Here is a 5752-nt window from a genome sequence, read left to right as displayed (position 1 = left end):
AGCCTGGCCTGCCAAACAACAATGACGGCTGCAACCAAAAAATAGCCGGGCATTGGGGCGGGCGCCTGTGGTCCCAGCTACTTGGGAGGCTGAGGCAGGAGACTTGCTTGAGCCCAGGAGTTGGAGGTTGCTGTGAGCTGTGATGCCACAGCACTCTACCCAGGGACACAGCTTGAGGCTCTGTCTCAAAAAAAAAAAATCCATTTATGGGCGCGTGGCTGGGGTGGGAGTGGGGGAGGGTCGGTTGTCAGCTGGATCAGCGTGTGGGTTCCGAGTGTCTGCCGGTGGCCTGGGCTGCCTGGCCAATGCGTGGGTGGCTGTTGCCGCTGCCACACCTTGCTGCCAGATAGCGACGTTGGGCGCGGAAGGGTGAGAGGCGCCCGCTGCAGGAGGTGCCGCTGCAGTGGCTGCCCAGCTGCTGGGAGTCGGCGCCAGGGTTATCTCCTCACCAGACTATGTGCTCCTTGAAGGAGGAAACTGTGTCTCACTGATCTTTGTATCCCCAGTGTTTAGCACTGTTCCTGATACATTGTTTTAGCTGAATTTTGGGACATGGCCACTGCTTCACCAAGGTCTGATACTAGAAATCATCACAGTGGGAGGTTACAATTACAAGTAGTCCCACACCAAAAAGAAAAAAAGAACTGGTTTGGAACAGCAATATATACAGAAGTTGTTGTAGATGGAGAAATTAAGAAAACAGCAAAATCTGGTGGTTCTTCTAATCCAAAATTTACTAATTGTAAATATGACCCCACAGACAAAATTGGGATTTCGAGTTTGGACTCATCACACTTTAAAAGCAGACGCTTTATTAGGAAAAGCAGTGACAGATTTGAAACAAATTCGGTTAATACACAATAGAAAATTGGAAACAGTGAAAAAACACTTAAACTTTCCTTGGAAAACAAGAATGGCATAGTGCAAACTGGTGAATTGACAGTTGTCCTCGATGGATTGGTGACTGAGCAAGAAAATCTAACCAACTGCAGCTCATCTCCAACCATACAAGTACAGCAAAATGCTGATGCCTTACATGAAAATGGAGAGCCTTCAGCAAGGACAACTACCAGGGTGGCCGCTGAGGGTGCTAATGGAATAGATAACCATGTACCTGCAAACACATCGGTCCAAAACTCATCCAGTTCATATGTACTTAATGGAGACAACACATCTTCATCTCCATGTGAGGTTGCTGCCAGACCCCCAAATACACCAGCTCCCAAACCACTCACATCTGAGCCTGCCACTGACGCTGTTAAGGTAGAATCGTCATTTGCACCAACTGATAATGCTTCCGCCACCGTGACTCCAATGATCTCTGAAGGAAACACCTTGTCTTTAAATTGCACTGGAATTACAGTCCAAGATCCTCTAGTTCAAGAAATAGAGATTTCCTCAGAAAACAATGAATATATTCCTTACAGCAGTGCAGAATTGGGAGCTGAAGTTAGAAGTGTATTAGACTATGACACCTCTAATTCTGGAAATAGTTGTGCTTTTGAAGCAGCCAAATTAACACAGCCAGATGGATGCGCGGAACCTGTGCAGCAGCAGTCTGGAAATGCCAACACAGAGACTTTGCCCTTAGGATGGGAACAGAGGAAAGATCCTCATGATAGAACCTACTCATGGATCATAACTCCTGAACTACCACTGGGAGAGACCACAATCTTTACCTCCAGTTTGGGAATGAAGAGTTGATGCTCATGGAAGGGTTTTCTTTAGGTTTGTTGCACCAGAGCAACAACATGGCGGCAGCCTACCATGGAATCTGTCCGGAATTTTGAACAGTGGCAATCTTAGCAGGACCAATTTCAGGCGCTATGCAAACAGTTCAACCAGCGATACCTCTAGTCAACTTCAATGTTAGCTGTAGAAAATGACCCATATGGACCTTTGCCACCAGGCTGAGGAAAAGAAGTATTCACCAGACAGGGTTTACTTTGTGAATCATAACACAGAACAACCCAGTGGGAAGATCCAAGAACTCAAGGGTTATAGAAGGAAGAACCCCTGCCAGGAGGGTGGGAAATTAGGGACACTTGTGAAGGGGTTAGGTACTTTGTTGATCATAATGCAAGAACAACAACATTCAAGATCCTCACAATGGGAAGTCATCCCTAACTAAAGGTGGTCCACAAATTGCTTGTGAGCACAGCTTTAGGTGGAAACTTGCTCAGTTCTGTTATCTGTGCCAGTCTAATGCACTACCCAGTCATGTAAAGATCTATGCGTTCTGACAGACATTGTTTGAAGATTCCTTCCAACAAATTATGGCATTAAAACCCTATGACTTGGCTCGGCGCCTATAGCTCAACCAGCTAAGGTGCCAGCCACGTACACCTAAGGTGGTGGGTTCGAATCCCCAGCCTGGACCCACCAAACAACAATGACGGCTGCATCCAAAAAATGGCCGGGAGTTGTGGCGGGCTCCTGTAGTCCCAGCTACTTGGGAGGCGGAGGCAGGAGACTCGCTTGAGCCCAGGAGTTGGAGGTTGTTGTGAGCTGTAATGCCATGGCACTCTACCCAGGGGGACAGCTTGAGGCTCTGTCTCAAAAAAAAAAAAACAAAAAAACCCTATGACTTGAGGAGGCAACTATATGTAGTATTTAGAGGAGAGGAAGGACTTGATTATGGTGGCCTGGCAAGAGAATGGTTTTATTAGTTTTCACACGAAGTTTTGAACCCAATGTATTGCTTATTTGAGTATGCAGGCAAGAACAACTATTGTTTGCAAATAAATCAAGCATCAACCATTAATCCAGACCATCTTTCATACTTCTGTTTCATTGGTCACTTTATTGCTATGGCGCTATTTCATGGAAAGTTTATTGATACTGGTTTCTCTTTACCATTCTATAAGTGACTGCTAAGTAAAAAACTTACTATTAAGGATTTGGAATCTACTGACACTGGATTTTATAACTCCCTTATCTGGATAAGAGACAAAATTGAAGAATGTAGCTTACAGATGTACTTTTCTGTTAACATGGAGATTTTGGAAAAAATTACTTCACAGTGACCTCAAGTTGGGAGGTTCCAATATCTTGGTGACCGAGGAAAACAAAGATGAATACATTGGTTTAATGACAGAATGGCATTTTTCTCGAGGAGTACAAAAACAGGCCAAAGCTTTCCTTGATGGTTTTAATGAAGTTGTTCCTCTTCAATGGCTACAGTACTTTGACGAAAAAATTAGAGGTTATGTTGTGTGGCATGCAGGGGATTGACTTGGCAGATTGGCAGAGAAATACTGTTCATTCACACTATACAAGAAACAGCAGCAAATCATTTGGTTTTGGCAGTTTGTGAAAGAGACAGACAATGAAGTAAGAATGCGACTGTTACAGTTTGTCACTGGAACCTGTCGTTTACCTCTGGGAGGATTTGCTGAGCTTATGGGAAGTAATGGGCCTCAAAAGTTTTGCATTGAAAAAGTTGGCAAAGACACCTGGTTACCAAGAAACCATACATGTTTTTTTTTTTTTTTTCAGCTTTTGGCCAGGGTTGGGTTTGAACCCACCACCTCCGGCATATGGAACTGGTGCCCTACCCTTTTGAGCCACAGGCATCAACCGAGGCCATAAATGTTTCAATCACTTGGATCTACCACCATATAAGAATTATGAACAACTAAAGGAAAAACTTTTTGCAATAGGAGAGAGAGAGGGATTTGGACAAGAATGAATATGTGGCTTCTTGTTTTCGAGGAGCTCTTGCATTTAAATACCCCAGCCAAGAAAACTTGCACCGATATATCTGTAAGCTGTTCATTCTGTACAGTGAATTTTCTGAACCTCTCAAAGTATACATGTTTTTTGTTCTTCCACAGAAGTATGCAAAACATTTCATCCTTTTCTACTTTATTTATTGTTCCCTTGAAATGACTGACCAGGGAAAAGATCATCCTTAAGTTTTGAAGCAAGCAAGAGACTTTATTAAAAGTAAGAAGTATATATCTATATAAGCATATATGATAGTGGCTCTAGTTTTATAGAGCTCCAAGTGTATTTTGCAGGACAGCCATTCATTCAAAAAGATCTGGATTTGCTTTACCTTGTTTCTATTATCCCAGGGAAAAGTACAACTTGCTCCGTGGTCTTCTCCCTTGTTAAAATCTCCTAAGGGTTGTTTAGCTGCATGGCTGTGCAGGAAGGTATTAAGGGCTTAGGCCAAATCTTACTTGAATATGTTTCCAAAAAACGCTGCTGGCTTTTCTGAAGACAGATGCTTGAACCTGTCAATTTGTTTTAAATAAATACAATAGTTGAAAAAAATTTCCTTCTTTGCTATATTGGTAATACAATATAATTAATGAAACCGTAACACACATGAAAAACATATACTCAATCCAATACCATTACTTTGTTGTAGAGATTGGGAAGATTTCATTGAGCAACACAGGGATTTGTTTACATGTTACTTTGGGATGCTAGGTATTTGTGGAATTAAAAAGAGTCAGGTACTTATATACTTTCGTTTTTAAACCTGAGATGGTCTTCAAATTTAATTTATGATAAATTGGTGCAATTTGATACTTAGTAACGTAAAGAATCCATTTATATTGTATCATTTCATCTTCACATGCACCATATAGAACAGATCTTATTATTTTAATTTTGTCAATGAAAAAGCTAAAGCTCAGAGTTAAACCAACTCTTCCAAAGTAAATGGTGTAGCCAGAACGCAGTGGATAGGAATTGGTGACATGGACAAAGATTATTTGAGTGGAGTAGTGAAAATGTGAAACAGATTTAACTACATTAGGAAGTGACTATAGATGCAAAAGTACATACAAGGAGCAGAGGAAACATTTTTAGATAGACTTTTTTTTGTATAAACTATTTCTACTAAAGGAAGGAAACCTGTAATGTAACTAGAAGGAAGAAGGAACAGACCGGTATAGAGACAGGTTGCTTTGTAGCATGTGATAGGCAGAAACTGAGGAACGTCTTAGCTGATGGCACCTATTTCCTTGTGAAGGAAGAGACAAGATCATCTTATACAGAGAAAAGGGGTTGTGGGGTCAGAGCTCTGGAAGAAAGTGACCATGCTTGACATAAGAGAATACAAGAGTTAGTTGAGAAGAGGAACATAATAGGAATGCCTTGCAGTATCGAGGATTGATTTGTTTAATATCTGTGGCCACGAATTTATTGTACTACAAATTTTTGCTATTTTAGGATTTTCTTCTGTGTCCCTGGGATTCGTCATAGCACGGAGAGAAAAGATAGATATTGAAGTTTAACTTTTGCTCAGTTTTTCCAGATAAGTGCGATGTCAAACAAATGGGTAAAAGAGATTAGGATAATGACAGTATAGCTACTGATGTGACAGGATATGGAATACAAGCTGGATAAAGAGGGCAGTGAAGAAGGTTGAAGGCTGATTGATAGAGAGTAGAGAAGTCAATGAACTGAGTGCAGGAAGAATTGGGGTTAACTTTATGCTCACGATGGGGGTGCTTTAAGCTACCTGGAATGGCTAGAGTGTTAATGAATGATTTATCTGAAGCAATGCTTTTGGTGGCAGCAGTCATAGGTAATGGCAGAGTCCATAATGTGAATGTAGGAATGGGTAAATAAGCTGGAAGGGAGAAGAATGCTTAATTCTTTCTCAATACACTTAACGTGACATAAAGTTCAGAAATTTCCATTGTCTCTTTCACTATTTCTTTTTTTCTCTCTCTTTTTTTTTTATTGAATGGTAACTATGTACGTTAATGCACTTCTGGGGTACAGTGTGGGG

General features: G+C 41.4%; 1 pseudogene; it reads left to right on the top strand.

Annotated features, from left to right (window-relative positions):
- The first annotated feature begins 476 nt into the window (after positions 1–476).
- LOC100957855 lies at positions 477–3691 on the top strand (annotated as a pseudogene).
- The last annotated feature ends 2061 nt before the right edge of the window (positions 3692–5752 follow it).

This window comes from Otolemur garnettii, unplaced genomic scaffold, assembly GCF_000181295.1.
Source record: "Otolemur garnettii isolate 467f Iridium unplaced genomic scaffold, OtoGar3 scaffold00056, whole genome shotgun sequence".
NCBI lineage: Eukaryota > Metazoa > Chordata > Mammalia > Primates > Galagidae > Otolemur > Otolemur garnettii.
This window is presented reverse-complemented; position numbering and strand designations above follow the sequence as displayed.